The sequence below is a fragment of the Dermacentor albipictus genome, chromosome 1, assembly GCF_038994185.2.
Source record: "Dermacentor albipictus isolate Rhodes 1998 colony chromosome 1, USDA_Dalb.pri_finalv2, whole genome shotgun sequence".
Lineage (NCBI taxonomy): Eukaryota > Metazoa > Arthropoda > Arachnida > Ixodida > Ixodidae > Dermacentor > Dermacentor albipictus.
The window spans coordinates 116,176,000-116,193,201 of record NC_091821.1 but is presented as its reverse complement, the minus strand read 5'-3'; the positions used below and the strand labels follow the sequence as shown (position 1 = coordinate 116,193,201).

Sequence of the window (17,202 nt, the reverse complement as noted above, 5' to 3'; positions counted from 1 at the left end):
CGTGGAAAGGCCCACAACTGCTGTACAGGGCAGCGGTAGTGAAAACGCTGAAACAATGAGGTGGTACTTGAGTTGTTTCATGTGAACATCAGAAAGAACAAATTACGATTTTGCCTGTTGAAACCAGACTGCAAGGTTGCATTCCTAGTACGGTGCATTCTTGGTTGGGCTGATAGCTTCCTTGTCTGGCAGAGCCTTGTTGTGCATGGTTCCACAAGTATATTTCCACAGTGCCGTGAAGAACTACGAGTCACCACTTTGTAGCGCTGTGATGAGCGAGATTGGCATGTCTTTTTGGGAAAAGAAAGCAAAACATAAAGGAGTAGGAAAAGGGTGCTCGTGCACTGAGAGACCTTGGCACCATGAATCAGATCTTGAGTCCATGCACCTGGTCTGTAGTCCTTGAGGAGGTCCTTATTGTAGGGCGACCTACCGGAGTTGTTCATTATTGCTGGGCATGATCATTCTGTGAAGCTGTGGAAATGGAAAAACTTGACATGTGAATAGCATGTTCCCTATGGAAACCAGTCACCAGCTATAGGTTCTTGTAGCGCTTCGCCGTCTCTTACAACAAAATTGTGATTTCGGGCATTTCCAAAATAGACATATTGTGTATTGCAGCATCAATAGAAAGATCCCCCCCCAAAAAAAAGAATATTGTAATGCACTTCGGAAGAAAAGCTGTGCTGGCATGAAGTCACTTTTTTGGTGTTGTGGCCATCTGTTACCAACAGTGGTAATTGGTGCTGCTCTGCGACTAAACACTGCACAGAGCCTATTAGGCTTACTAGCCAAACAGCACTTGGAAAGCTTACAGATCATCATACCTTAAAGCATGCAGCTAGTTCCATCATTTACGAGCGCTTTATTCGCAACACAGTATATTCAGACTTTGTTAGAAAAATTTGAAAAGTGAAACAGGCCATCCTGTGGTGTCTGAATTTTCACTCACCCTTATACGCCAGCTCTATAGGGCTCGTGGTGCCACCGCAACAAAGTTCAATTAATCAAATGAGTTAAAAAAATTGGAGTCGGAAAAATTGATTGACAAAGTACGAGCACTACATTCTCGATCAGAATGATGGTGCTTGTACTTTGTTTTAACCTATCATTGGAGGTAGAGCAGTTGGCAATTATTTGTTTAAGGCCTGAGGACGTGTGCTGCATTGCAATGCAGTGGTATCATGGTCTTGCGTTTCTCGGACGGAATAAATACTTTGACAGCAGTGCCGAGGCAAGTGCTTAAAGCATCTCCCCGTATTCTTCGATCCACCCGAAAAAGAAAAAAATGGCTGTGGCTTAGGTAAGGTTAAGCCCAGGATGCGAAGCATACTAGCCTTTATTTTAGTTGTTGAACCACTGTTTAGCCTGGTGAACTGCTGTTGCTTGGCTATATTTGGTTCGGCTAGACGAAGAAACAACTCATGCATTACTTCTTCGCCTTCAAGAGTGGAACGCGACAGCGTTCCCGTCGACCCGCCAAGGGGTGTAAGACAATGGGCTACAGGGCAGCGACTACGCGTCCCGCATTGGACGCGGTGAGCGTCGAGCAAAGCAGCGTTCGGCGCGGCAACGAAATGTGCGCCTGAGCAAGAGACGCACGCCTTAGAAACAGCGCGTTTCTAAGGCAACACCGCATTCACTAGAGGCGCTTTTGTACCGCTTTGAAGCGTTGTACTCGTGGCTCAGTGGTAGCGTCTCCGTCCCACACTCCGGAGACCCTGGTTCGATTCCCACCCAGCCCGTCTTGCAAGAGTTGAGCCAAAGCCACTTCTCCTCTGTCGTGACGTCACGGTGTCACGTGATTTCATGGTCACCGCCGCGCCTGAGGAGCTGGGTTGAGCCCTCGTAATATGCTTCGCATAAAAAGGGGGAAAAAAAAGTGCAAGCTTAGTTTATGTAAAGCACCTTAACTCTAGTTAAGTGGGCCTCAACATAACTCCAGTTAAAAATTGAATACTATAAAAATGCATTTTCTTATGAAATGTCTAGTAAATCTTTTGCAGATTCCAAATACAGATAAACATTGAATACAACTTCTGGGTGAAAATAAAAATAAAAAATAAAAACAAAGAATTATGTACCATGGGTACCTTGTACCACATGCTAAATGGCTTCACCATTCAGTTTTGAGTACCAGATCCTCCTCAGAGATCGATGTCATTATGATCATTGTAGCTACTGAATGCATGAGTGCACCTCTTAGCTGGCATTCACTATAAGTGGCTGATTGTTTGGTCAAATTAAACTCATTGTAACCAGTTTTTGTGAAAAATATTGTAGTCAAATAAAGTGGCAACCACATGGAATTTTTTCCAACAAATTTTTCTTGCAATATCATCCAGCATTGGCACATTCATTTCATACCATGTGATTGTCGCGCTCTAATGATGATTGCTGAATGTTTCACGAGGTCCATTGACCAAAGGAGAAACCACATGGTATGGGTCTTGGCATGTAGTGCAAAGGGGATGTGCTGGTACGTGGCAGTCACACCACGGAAAAAATGTATGTATTAGAAATTCGTCCAATGTGGTTCAGCAAAATGAGAACAAGGTAAAAGCGGGAGCCAACGTTTCGACAAGTAGACTTCTCTTTTTCAAGCTGATATGTGCCTTCCTCGGCACGGTATATACGTATAGGGTTCTTCTAAAGGGAAGATGGGGTAAGAGCGGGTGGGCGAGGCAGCAGCTGAGGGTGTGTTAGCAGCGAGGGTGTAGAATTGAAAAGTGTGCTATTTAATGTTGGCGGAGGAACGCGAGGTAGTGCTTTGTCTCAGCCGGTTCACTTGTCACTGCAGGTTCCTTTTTTTCGTGGAAGAGGCCTGGGCAATGGCTTGGGAGGATTACCTGTTCCACCAGAGGTCAGTGAACTATCATCTCTCTGCAAGAGAGAATAAAAGAAGGGGCAGAAAATGTTGCTTGTGAAAAAAAAAAAAGAATGGAATAAATATATGAACAAAAGGACAAAAGTAAGGGAGGAAAGAAAAGAAAAAACAAAACACTAAGCAACCCAATGAAAGCTTTTTAGCTCTGTCTGCACGATGTTCGTTTAACCTGATTCTGATGTCGTTTAACCAGGTTAAATGGACATCAAGTAGACACAACTAGAAAGCTTTCCAAAGCCGTCGCCAAGCATTTCAACCAACCAGGTCATAACTTTGATGAACTTAAGCTCTACATCCTAGTCAAATTTCCATTCTGGATGAGACAGAAAATACAGAGAATCGTACCTCATCAATAAGTTCAAGACATTGCAACCAATAGACATAAACATTTCAAAGGTAGCTTCAAAATTTATTCGCTATGCTAAATGTCAAGCTTATAGACAACAGATCTTAGTTATCTTCATTGGGTTGCTTAGTGTTTTGTTCTGTCTTTTCTTTCCTCCCTTTTGTTTGTTTTTTATTTATATATTTATTCCATTCTATTATTTTTTTCCACGAGCACCATTTTCTTCCCCTTCTTTTATTCTCTCTTGAAGAGAGATGATAGTTCAATGGCCTCCAGCAGAGCAGATAATTCCCCCCCCGCCACCCCTTCGTCGTTGTCCAGGCCCCTTCCATGATAAAAGGAACCTACAATGATGACACGTCAACCGGCTGACACATGGCGCTACCTCACATTCCTCCACCGACATTGAATAGCACTCCTTTCTTTTCAATTCTACACCCTTGCTGCTAACACAACCTCAGTCGTTGCCTCGCCCACCCGCCTTACCCCTTCTCCCCTTTAGAAGAACCCTACCTATATATACTGTGCTGAGGAAAGCATATGTTGCCTTAAAAAAGACAAGTCCACTTGTCGAAATGTTGGCTCCCGCTTTTACCTTGTTCTCGTTTTGCTCATCGTCTTGAATTTCCATCTCCCACCGTCCCCATCCAATGTGGTTCTCATTTAAAGCAGAAACCACATGGAACACATTTCCTGTGCAATTTCAGTATGGTGTCGCCTTGTGTCAAGCGCAAACGCTTCATGCTACTTTCATGGCATGTCGTTCATTCCATGGCCACGATAGTGGTGCCGTTATCGTGGGCTAAATGCCTACCTTGGGCTTGTGCTTTAGTCAGAAAAAACATGCAGTGCTACATTTCAGCCGAAATTTCAGGGTGACCATCCAGAAGTGGGAAACGATACCAGATGACACCACTCTGAAATTAATTTGAATATACATTTCATGTGGTTACCACTTAAGGCTTGTCCTGAGTACTTAAGGGCTGATCCTACATTCTTAGAAAAGCAAAGATCGTGCATATTGAATCAGGGTAATGATTACTTCTCGTGATAAATATTTAGTCGGGGTGTGCGAATATCACAATTTTTGAATACGAATCGAATACGAATTCTGACTTTGAATATTAAATTGAATATTGAATAATGATATGCACATGCATTTATTAGCAAGTTGGGTTAATTTGTTATGTTGGAACATTGCAATTCCATTCTCAACGTTAAAAAACTCGACTAGTGAGCTGTTACACTAAAACATTGTGTATTTATCTCATGATAACTTGAAAAATTTAGTAATTCCCACTCGCTGTCCTCGCCAGCCTGTGCCTTATTATACAGCATCAAATATCCGTACACTCTGAGGCATTTGACCTCATGCCAGTCGTCACTTGTCACACTTGCTGTTAAGCAGTAAGCTGAGAATGGTGGGTCCTGCTGAAAAAGAAAAAAAAGTGCACTCTCGCTGTCCGCAAACCTGTGCCCCTTGCTACTGAGAGGCTGGCTTTTCGGCAAAGTGTGACGTTTAGTAGCTAAGTGTGCTTCACAGGTGAAATTCGCTAGCAGCACGAAATTATTGCAAAATTCAGCATAAAATCGCCCCAGTATTCTTAGATTAGATAGAAACAAATGCTAAGAAACTTGTTTGCTCCCGCACAGCCAGCAATGTATTCGATTTGATTTGAATATTCGTATCCAATGAATAATTGAACATTTTCTATTATATATTTTTTGAATCGAATATGAATATTAAAAATATAGTATTCGATAATATTCGAACTTTTTGAATATTCACACCCCCCTAATATTTATTTATCACTGCAATTACTAACGGTAGCATTAGTAAGTCACTAACTTAAAAAGGTCATAACTGTTAATAATGGAGCTCGAACAAAGTCAGGCTGCTGGTAGCCATTACTAATGGAGCGGCAGCTATGTGATCAGTTTCTGCAGCCAAGTTGGGCTTAATTATTGGGGGCACCACTTTCAAACCTATAATTCGGTTTTTGTTGTTCCAAAAGCATAGCCATGGAAAGAAACGAAAGAAAGAAAAAGAAATCTTCTTTGTGTTTATGCGCCATATTCGTTACAGCATTTCATATTACATTGTGCACATACCAGGAACATTAAGCTGTGGGTAAGTACATTGCACAGGACAAAACAAATTGCAAAGGACAACAATGCATCACACAACACCACGAATGTGCTACTGTGTACCCAATCTTAAAGGGCAACTGTATTGGTATTTATTGCTATCTTTTAGGGGCATTGATAGAACTGATTAGCACTAATGTGTATTGCATGAATACATAAGGTTATGCATCTAAGTTTAGGTAACAATGTGTAAACACATCTGCACTGTGAGGTTGCACGCAACTGTTTATACAAAATAACGAAAAAAAAGAAAACTACTGCCATGAAACTTGTACTAAGGTGGTTGTCAAACATTAAATGGACCGTGAGTGAGATGAGGTATTCAGATTTACTACAGTAACTTCATGATTAGTGAATTATTGCATTTACAACCTGTGAATTTTTTGTATTATTACCTATATTTAGTAGAAGCTTGATATGATCGAAATGGAGATATGTGATGCAGTTACTTTGACTAACCTTTAAAGTGCAGATCATTTGCAGAAACACTTTCCCTGTTGTAATTGTGAGGCTCTCTGAAATACTACTTTATTCATGTCTCATTGTTTTATATTTTTGCAAAAACAATAGGTTATGTGAGAAGTATTTGCTAGTTACTTAAAAAACGATTAGGAAAGTAAACTCGCTTGGAGTAAACTTAATCTTCTGACAATTTTCATGGTGGCTTGTCAGTACAATCAATTAGCTAGATGGACATGAAGAATGTAGTAGAGATTAATTGTACAGTGCAGTGAAATTGCACTATGAGATAGACAGACAGACAGACGGATGGATGGACGGACTTCGTTCTAATTACACGCTACAATGAATGATTTCTTTTATTGCCAGCAGATCATACATGGTTAGCGTAAAAAAGGTCCTGTGGCAGCAAACAAATTTTGGGCTGCCTTCCTGCTTGAGCAAAGTTTTTGTAAGGTGAAACTAAACCCCTGCAGACGGGAAAATTTAGTGGCACTTTGAGTGAGTGCACTTCTCTTTTAGTGTCATTCACAGACTGTCACATGAAAAGGTTTAGTGACACTCGCTGTAGAATGCACTCACCAGTGAGTGTGTTCATTGAAGTGTATAGCTTCGATAGCAGTACAGTTAAAGCTTGATGTAACGAAGTCGTTAAAATTGGCAATTTGCTTTGGTATATTGAAATTTCATTATAATGAAATTTGAGCTTTTATGCAAATATGTACAGTTGACACAATGGAGCCTTGTTAAATGGAAATGGCCACAATATTTGCCTAATTATCGGGCAATCTGAGAAAACAAATATGGATAAGAAAAAATTATTTTGTTGAATTTGGGAGTCGGTGACAAAAGATACTGTTTGATGCCGTGTCGACAATATCTTCACATTGGCCACGCTTTCGTGTCTACTCGACGCCCACTGTGATAGTATCGTCTGCAGTGGGATGGCACTTTCAAAAAAAGATCTGGCTGCTGGGAGTGAATGTGGATGCTTCGTCTGCCTCTCGCTTCAACATGTCTTTGAAATTCTAGATTATGCAACCTCCAGCACTAAATGTGCAATGCAGGAATACAGCGTACAAGATGCTATGCCATCTCGGCTGGCCCAGTCTTGCACATGTGGCAGATAACTTCTAAAACAAGGCGAACGGGCTACGTGTGCACTCAGCCATGCTGACAGCGATGTACAGCCACAGGATAGAATAGGAGACATGCGTGAACCTACCCTTCTCTCGTGCACACTTGATTGTGTTACCACAGGCGAAACCCCTCCCCCCTTTTCACTTGCTTGCATGGGAACACGTCAATCATCAAGCCAACATCCTCAGGGCTCACCCACCCATGCTTTGATTCTTTGACTCACAACCCAAAGCATACAGCCTGCGAGGTGTGATAGGTTGTTGTCACATTTCGACTTTATACGGGATGTGACGCTGCTCCGATTCAGCGGTCACTCTTGGTCACATAGCACTCGATTTGAGAGGTGCGTTTGCAAGTAGCTGAATGTGATTAAACCATTTGAGCAGCTGCATCACAGAAGTTTCCATTGATCACCTCAGTATTCCTTCGCAGTGGCAGTGAAATTTCATTACGTTGAAATTCTGTATAAACATACTTTGTTTATTGAGGTTCAAAATACATGGGATTCAATGAGCAAAAAGTTATAGGGCATTAAATACTTTGTTATATTAGATGTTCATTATATCGAGGCTTAATTGTAGTTTGAAAATAAAATAATACTTGATGTGAGGTTATAATTCATTCTAAAAACAGTTTTCTCTGATTTCAAATGCTATAAGCATCTTTGTGCCATTTTCTGTGGAAACCACCATTCTTTCTCTGCTATCGAAAGCCGTGTCACTTTTTAGGCACCAATGCTTCGCCACTTTCAGTACTTATAAACGCACAGTGCGTTGCTTGATTGCTGGATGCAATGCTGTCTTGTCATGTCTTGTGGTGGTTCATCATGTGGATGTTATTTTGCAAATATTGCTTAACCCTTTGAGGGTCGATTTTTTTCGCCATATGCGACCGCCCAGGGTCGATTTCTTTTATTGCAGATTCCGATTCTTCTTAGGGACTTATTTCGAAGAAAAAAAAAATACCGTAATTTTTCTAGGGTGACCGTAAAGTGAGAAAAAAATATTTTGCATTAGTATATGTGCACTCTTCATTCATGAATAACAACAATGAAAAAGGAAATAAACTTATCAGAATTAAAAATTTTATGCATTTTTATGCACATAGTTCAAGGCTTTGAAAATCTGCACACAAGAATATTTTGCAGGCCTCAAATGTTCCTGCTCTTACACTAATACGTACGTCCATATCGTAATCGAACTGCGTAGGTGCGCGCACTCAAGAAAACTGTTTGGTTGTGTGCGAATCAAAGAAAGCAACACGTGTGACAAACTTCATCTTATCTTCATCTTATCGCCAACCAGCTAGGGCAATTAGTTTCCGCGAGTCTTAAAAAAAAATAAAAGACACGGAAATGCATGCACAGCGGCATCCTTCCTATGTGCACTCCTGTGAGCACTAAACGAGCGAGAAACCAGCGGTTGCCCTTTGAGCGATTAGTAAAGAGATAGCCATTAGTTTTGCGAGTGCAAGAAGCCGAAACCACACGCAGAACAAAACCCAAACCGGTGCCTGGCCGTGCGTGCATGCCAATGCACGAGCGGTAGTATATAGATGCGCCGGAGCAAACTAGCGCTAAAACAAGCCATGCAACGAAGACTGAGAGAGGGAGGTGCGGGAAAAAAATTTCCTGTATTCCCACATAGTGGCAGCACATGACAGAAAAGAAAAAGTTAGGATATTTGTGCGAAATATACGCCATTGACCATTTTCAGACTTGTTCGCGGCGCCGTATATTTACATCATTGACCGTCAAAGGGTTAAAATAACAAATAATTTGCTGGCTGATTTGCCTGTTGACACTGCCTTAAATCCTTTGGTTTTGCATCACTGAAGTACACATATGCATTATCTATAGGGTTGTTCATTTTTGGGTTTTATATCTTTTTTAAATCAGGTGGTAAAAATGGGTGCTATTTTTCAAGCTAATAATCAGGGAAATCATTTTTCTTTTGTGAGACCATTCCGAAATATGTCCTTTTTTTTTCAGGTTAAATCTACAGATTACTAAGTAATAAATTCAGTTTATTTTATTGGAAGGTATCACAGGCTTCTTAACTCTAACGCGTTGGTGTTTGTTTCAAGCTAGTAATCAAGGGGGGGGGGGGGGCATCAGGGTTTTATACCGAATACTCTCCGAAATTTGGCATTTGTGTGGTAATGAACCAGTAATGATGACAGTAAAGAGCATCGTTAGCTTCTAGGAAAGGAAATATTTAATTCACGAAAAGCTTGTCATCCCATTTTTTACACACCCTTGTTTACATACATTATCATCTGCATGCGCAACATGTCGTTCTCTATTCGAGACCTGTCCGGTTGTCGAATATATCTCAGCTGGGAGAAAGTTCTCTCGACATCACAGCTTCCATTAGCTAGACACAGCGTCAGTGCAACATTTTCCAGCATGGGGTAGCGAGCGGTAGAATCATGCCAATAGTCAATGAGTTTGGCAGCTGTGTTTGTGGGACTTGCTTCCAGCAAGTACTGGTTGAACTTGTCGTGAAGTGAATCTACATCATTGGTTATGCACATGAACAGAAGTCGGTAGTCATCAAATGACTGCCGCAACAGACAACAGACGCTTCTGAAATGGGTCCAGGACGGCTCCCAACTTCCACAATGTTAGCTGGTTTTCGTCTTTGTCTGAGACGTTCCATTCAACAGTGCAGTGCCATTTCATGGTGAGTTTCGTGCAGAACTCTTCACGATATGTTTTTACTAATGTGGCGCTGCTCTTGGGTAACATAGACAAAACAGCTCTGGCCTGATTGCTTTTACCGATCATCGTTGAAAGCTCACTCACAGTCGGCTGCAGCTTTGACGTTTACCAGGGGATCAAAGCTGGGCATCAGAAGTTTTCCGCTTTCAAGTGCTTTCTGAGTGTCTAAAAAGGGGCCGAATGTGTCTCATCAAGATTGCCTTTGCATAAACAACTTCTTTTTCAGAAAGTATGACTCGAATAGCGTCCGCTTTGCTGGTATCATGCGAGCTTTCACCAAGTTCCGTTAATGAGCTCCACATTTCTATCACATCCACAAACGCTTTGTGGAAGCTTTGCCATCTGTTCGGGACAACAGAAGGTGGCTTCTTAACATCAGATCCAAAGAGGCCATTAGAAGCACAAATTTCGGTGTACTTTTGGTATAGAGCTTGTTAGTGTGATTAAATAATGCTCCAAACTAGATCACTACGGATTGAACTGTTAACATGCATGGTAAAGAAATGGCATGGTCAACACTCACATGAATCGGGTGTGCTAAATCTTTCACATGCAAGATTTGGATCTCTTCAGCTTGACAGATTTCCCGTACCATTTTTCGCATGTACTCTGCTGAGTCTGTGGCTACAGCCACAACGTTTTTCCACATCTTGCCTACAGACAGGAGAGCCTTGCTGACTGCGCTGGCCACCGTGTAGCTGTTCGAAGCATTTACTCTGTCGGTACCAACCAAAACAACCTGCTTCTTCACAGTTTTTTGGCTATAGTAGCACAGGAGAGTGCTGATAGTAGGCACTCCAGTGATGTCTGGGGATTCATTGATGATGATACTCACTTTCACATCTCGGATATCATTGCAAATTTTTACCATGTCCTTGTCAAAAGCTTCCTTCAAGTACTTCAGCCGAAGTCTTTGTCCTGTTGGCATGGTCTTCGTGGCCTTGCATTATTTGCGTATGAAGTCCCCCAGAGGTCCGTCCGCCTGGTGCACGCTGATTCCACTGTACTATGCTAGGGCACGAATGGAGTCATTCATAACGCTGTCCGCTTCAGTTTCTTTTGCACGTTTTCTACAGCTCTTCTTAAAGAGTGTCTGCTGAGATGTTCCCACTTTCTCAGCTTCCTGGGTTGACATCTTGGAACTTCTTATGACGAGAGGATGATGGATGCTTGCAAATTCGGTCGTATGGCTTCTTCGCTGTATCAGTGACCCTCTCAGTGTTGCAATATTTGCACACTAACGCGTGGCTGCCTTCACTGTCATTCGTTGTGATCTGGAGGTCTTCATGCTCTTTGCACCAGTCATACAGTGTCTTTAGTTTTCTTCCCATCTCCACGCTGAATTTTCTCGTGCCGCGTACTGGAGCCTTATGTTCGCGATGGTGGCTTTGCGCTCCCCTGTCACCCCTGGTAATGGGAAGTGATGATGGCGATCATGCGTCTGATTGGTTAGAGTTCACACTAAATCAATCAGATGCATGATGCACTTCATCACCAGTTCTTTCTCTCCTGGTGGCTGGTGAGTTCTTCGTTAGCAGTGCTTCGAATTTGTCGAGAAAACCTGTAGGAAAGCCTAAGAGACAAACCTCCTATCGCTTGTTAATCACATTCACTTGTTTGTCTCCCCTCCCCGCTAAAGTGACCCTTTTTTGAAGTCCTTCGAATTAGAATAATGCCACCATTCTCGAAATCTTGATGTTCCTGTCAAAACAGAATTTTGAATGCAGTGGCTTCTTTCCATACTTTTGTGGGCAGTCGAAAGGGGATATCACAAGCTGTGTGAAGTGCAGGTGATCCAGAACGCTACATGGCTCTCAACAAAGCCGACCGATGAGCGCATCTAACTCACCGGGATAGAGGCTGGCTGAAGAAAAGTGATAATAGGCATTGGGGCTCTCGCTGGTAAAAAAGTTGTGCGTGAAACATCTTCGTCGCTCAAACCCTCCCCCACCAACTCGTCACCCGTTCCTTTTGCATGAAAGCCATGGAAGCTGGTGCACATACCCGAGATTAATCTGCAGTAGGCGAAGCACCGTTTTCTTTGCTTTTCTTTTTCGTCCTAAATTTGTTACTTCCTGATTTGCAGCCATGTGATTGCAGCGTGGTCAGCCTCAAAATGCGTCTGCCCCTTTCCTTTGCAAGCCTTCTTTTTGGGTATGTGCACATATGAACTCGTGGCGAAGTGTCGAGAAAGTGGGTATAAAAGGGCAGTGCTAGAAAGCAATATTTATTCTCCAAGCAGCAGGGTGAGAATGCACCCGTTAGTATTGCGCTGGGCGCCCGTAGAGAACAGCGGACTGTCAGCACACGATTTATTTATTTATTTATTTACAGTGCCCTCAGGGCCCAGAAGGGCGTTACAGAGGGGGCGGGTACAATAATAATAATAAAAAATACATGCTCAAACAATTATTAGTGTTAAGGTGATAAATTCAAAACATAATCAGTTATTGCAGTCTTGAAAGATGATGCCTCCTCGATGCAGGTGATGGAGGGTGGAAGGCGGTTCCACTCGGCACTGGTTTTCGGCAGAAATGAGTCGGAGAGAACATTTGTGCGACGGAAAGGAATTAACACTTTAAACCGATGATCAAGACGCGACGACATGTATGAAGGCTCTGAAATTAAGTCTTGTTTAAGCGAGCTGTATTGGTAAAAGATTTTTTGAAAAAAGGCAGAGACAGGAAATTTTTCTTCGCATGTGAATGTGCAAGTTAATAAGGCCAAGGTTTGACTTCATTAAAGAAACACTAGATGTACGGGAATAATTAGAAAGGATGAAACGTGCTGACCTGTTCTGAACTGACTCAATGGTATCTGCTAGTGTTTTTTGACCAGGGTCCCAGACAGATGATGCGTACTCTAGCTTCGGTCTAATTAGTGTTTTGTAGAGCAGTAACTTCAAATGGGGTGGGGCTTTTGAGAAATTCCTGCGAATGTAGCCAAGAGATCTGTTTGCATTGTTCGTGATATATTCTATGTGCGCATGCCATGAAAGATTACTGTTTAGCTGGATTCCAAGATATTTATAATAAGTCACGTGCTCAAGGTTGGTTTCATTGATAATATAGCCGAAAGGAGTTGGTGAGTTCGAGCGATGTCAGACAGACATAATTTTGCATTTAGTCGGATTTAAGAACATTAGCCATTGTGAGCACCACCTTGAAATGTTATCTAGATCTTTCTGAAGCATAAAGTTATCATGCTGATTAGTTATTTCACGGTATAGAACGCAATCGTCGGCAAAAAGTTTAATAGAACTATTAACTATGGCAGGTAAGTCGTTTATATAAATTAGGAATAATAACGGTCCCAAGACAGAGCCTTGAGGAACACCTGACTTCACGGCGCAGTGCGGGGATGCGGAATCGTTAGCTGTTACAAACTGGGTACGGTCGTTGAGAAAACAGTCTATCCATTTCAGAATATCAGGGTCAATATTAAGAGTACTAAGTTTAAGAAGCAGTAAGCGATGAGACACCTTGTCAAACGTTTTCGCAAAATCTAGAAAGATACAGTCAATGACTTGGCCTTTGTCTAAAGAGGAAGAAATGTTATGTATAAACGATATTAGTTGTGTTTCGCAGGAGTAGTTTTTGCGAAACCCATGCTGAGATGAAGTGAAGAAAGAGTTGGATTCAAGAAATGAGACAAGATTGGAAAATATGACTGCTGTCGTGGTGGCTCGATGTCAACTATATTATTTCTCCTGGCTTCTGTTAAGTGCTGCCACAGCGCAATGCAAGAAGTGGATTCCAAGTGACACTTTTCTTTACCTTGTAGCAGCATGCTGCCAAAGGGACATTTGCTCAAAGTGTCAGTAAATCTTTTTGTCTGACTGGGGGTGTACAGCTGTCTGTTAAATCATAAACAAAAAGTATTGAGAGAGAAAAAAAGCAAAAACAAACATATCTAGATCAGAAATTGGTGAACAGTAAATGAAATATGAGTGTCGCACTAGAGTTACTGCAAGCTGTAAATCCAGGGCCTACATTAGGTGATGGCTGAGGCTTTTGCTGCATCTGCAGCAACGAGCTGGTGTGGCCATGTGCTTGTATGATCTCACTGTCTGACCTGGGTGTTGCACTGGCGCAGAAGCATACTATACCAATTATTGCATTGTCCATCTAGAGCTGCCCTGTTGTGTTCGGTTAGCTCTTAGACTTGTATGCATTGTTGTGCTGTCGAGTGGCAGCCTACATTCGGATCCATTCCCACCTGCCTGACTGTGCTCTGGTGTTTGATGGAACACTGCTTGCACTTTCACCGTAGTCTTAGCAGGCCTTATGATGTCACCATGTGTACATGTGTTGCAAAGATTGCTGTCGTGTCATGAGTTCGCATGTGACAGCCTGATGCGCCGAACAGATGTTGACCAATTTCTATGTTAATGATAGTGGCTAGCATTTGCTTCTGCAAAGGCTTGTGATAAGTTGAAAATTTATAACTCTGTAAATAAGGCAAATGACGTGGCCCAAAGAAATTATGATGCAAGTGATTAGGGTGTCGGGCTGTGTGTGCACTCACTCGGCACCTTATGCTAAACGAACAATTTACGCTGTCTACCCTCTAATTTTCAAAGGATTCAAAGGACTAAACTTGTTGGCACATGCAATGACCAAGTTGCCAAGAAGTAGCTCATCGTCTGTGAGAATTTCGTTATGGCAGTGCTGTCGACAAAAGCAAAAAAAGCAGTAAATGCTGAATCTGGAAACATAGCGTCCTCATAGACTTTGATGCCCAGTCTAGTTATGAATTTCACAACTGTGAAGGTCTGTTTCAATTTTTTTTTTGTGTCCTGCGAATTTCACAATAGCTTGTCGATTATGGGACATGTCCCGCAATGTCAGATATATTTTGTGCTACAATGGTCCTTTTCCCTGCCCTACTATAATTTGGCTACCCAGGAAAACTTGGCAGCCTTTATAAAACTCTTGTCCACAGACGTTGTTACCTTCAGTGCTGGGTGCTAATGGTCAAGCTTGCTGCAGCTGTCAAAATGCCTTGAATAATTTGTTTTTAAAACAATGTTTTCTTTGCCCACCTCCCATTTTTGCATGTTGTGTGTCTCATTGATTGAAGTGCATTGATCCTGGGGACAAGCAAACCTGGCTGACTCTGCAGACTAATTAGAAGTGGTGACTTTGTGGGCCACTCCTAACACCAATGCACGATATGTTTCCTCGAAAGGGTTTTAAAAAACCCTTTGAGGGTCAATGACGTAAATATATGGTGCCGTGAACAAGTCCAAAAATGGTCGATGCCGTATATTTACAGCGCCGTCTGTACGTTTAAAATGCGGGCCAATTTCCTAACTTTTTCTTTTCTCTCATGCCCTGCCACTATGTGGGAATACAGGGAATTTTTTTCTCGCACCTCCCTCTCTTGGTTTTCGTTGCATGGTTTGTTTTAGAGCTAGTTAGCTCCCGTGCATCTATATACTACAGCTCGCGCATTGGCGCGCGGGCGGCGGTTCGGGTTTTGTTCCACGGGCGATTTCGGCTTCTTGCGCTTGCAAAACTGATGACTATCTCATTACTAATTGCTCAAAGGGAGACTGCCTCTTTCTCGCTCCTTTAGTGCTCACAGGGGTGCACGTAGGAAGGATGCCACCGTGCATGCGTTTCCGTTGCTTCTTTTTTTTTTTTTTTGACACTCACGAAAATTAATTGCCTCTGGTTGGCGATAAGATGAAGATTGGCAGAAGTTTGTCACACGTTGTGCTTTTTTGACGGGCACACAACCAAACAGTTTTCTTGAGTGCGCGCACCTACGCAGTTCGATTATGCTATGGATGCATGTATTAGTGTAAGAGCAGGAACATTTGAGCCTTGTGAAGTATTCTCATGCACGCATTTTCAAGGCCTCTAACTATGTGTATAAAAATGCATCACATTCTTAATTCTTATAAGTTTATTTCCTTTTTTATTGTTCTTATTCATGAATGAACAGTACATATATACCAACGCAAAATATTTTTTCTCACTTTACGGTCACCCTAGAAAAATTGCGATAAACTTTTTTTGAAATAAGTCCCTAAGGAAAATTAGAATTTGCAATAAAAAAAAATCGACCCTGGGCAGTCGCATATGGCGAAAAAAATCGACCCTCAAAGGGTTAATGTGGTTGGTAGTTTAGGCCTGTCTTGCAGGCAGTGCAATAAAGAGCATGAGTGAGCTGATCCTGATGATGCTATTGCATTACATTTGCTGAGGTATAGCATGTGGACCTAACTTCACAGACTTTCTGTTTGTTTGGTTATGGTGTCTCATTGAGTAAACATTGCAGGCTGTCTCACACAGCTTGGGCGCAGAGAGGGAAAAAGCTCAAAGAATGTCTGTGTCATTAGCAAGGAGGAGTTTGGACATGAAGCACTTGTGTTGTAACGTTGGCCAGTACATCACAAATGGCATTCATATAGTTCCGTGCAACCTTAAAGAGCATTTACTAACGTCTCGATTGTGCGGTGCAATTGTTAATGTCTTTCCAAAGAGTTTTATATACATTAAACATCAAGCATTATATTTCGTACTTCTCAGTACATACACCTGCATTTGCGATTCTGCCTGTGCTGCGAAAGCACCATTGTTTCAGTATTGAGAGTTTGATGGAAGCCAAAGAGAAGTGTCGAGCCGACCGATTACTACAGTGTATGGGATCTGCGGAATTTTTTCTTCTCTGTGTACTAATGTTGTGGAAAATTTGGTGCTGTCACTGTTAGGCACTGGGCAGGTTTTGCACCAGTTCTGCAGAATGAGGTTGCAGGTATAGCTCCCGTTCAATGGCCTCTCACCACAAGTGGTGTGCAAAGCAATCAGTGATATTTCAAAGCTCAATGTGCAAGCAGCTCTCAAGACAGGGTAGCATTCACCTTTTGCTTTTGAGTATAAGTGCAAAAGTGTTTCTGTAAACGAGAGTTTTTGGAAGCCTGTAGAGCTTTTCAGTGTAGCTAACTTGTAGAGAATTGGAAAATGTTTATTGGAACCACAAATATGGCAGTCAGTTTGTGTTCACTGCCACCACTCAAGCACATGGCCACCTCCATGGGTATCCCGACACCACCATGCAGGCTCACGGGGGTTGAGTTTTCATCTTTTACTGTATGATTTTTATGCTTGCAAACAATGGATGTTCATTTGTGCTACAATCAAAATGTGGTTTTCGATACTTTCTTTCTTGCAAAGCACTGAGATGCAAGTTCATTACAACTTATTGTTAGCGAGCTAGTAAAAAAACATTCTGCCTTGCAACAATTTTGTTGAAGCAAAATGGGCACCGAAATATGTTTTTGTGCAGTTTTACTGATTAGCTTCTGTGGGTCACTGAGCAGGAATTAGGTTTTTCGTTTTGGGGTAAACTTCATTGAAACAGTGCTTGTTGTGCTGGACTTGAACTGTACACACTGATAGAAAGTGCATAAAATATAGCTCATGTTTGTGCATATGAAAAGCAGAGTGCCGTCAAAAAGAATCAATAACACAACTTAAAAAATTTGTTTTG

At 42.0% G+C, this 17,202-nt stretch overlaps 1 protein-coding gene across 5 annotated transcripts in view; it reads left to right on the top strand.

Annotated features, from left to right (window-relative positions):
* The window catches only part of vir (VIR_N domain-containing protein), a 338,801-nt gene that overhangs the window by 89,375 nt on the left and 232,224 nt on the right, over window positions 1-17,202 (top strand). The window lies entirely within an intron of this gene.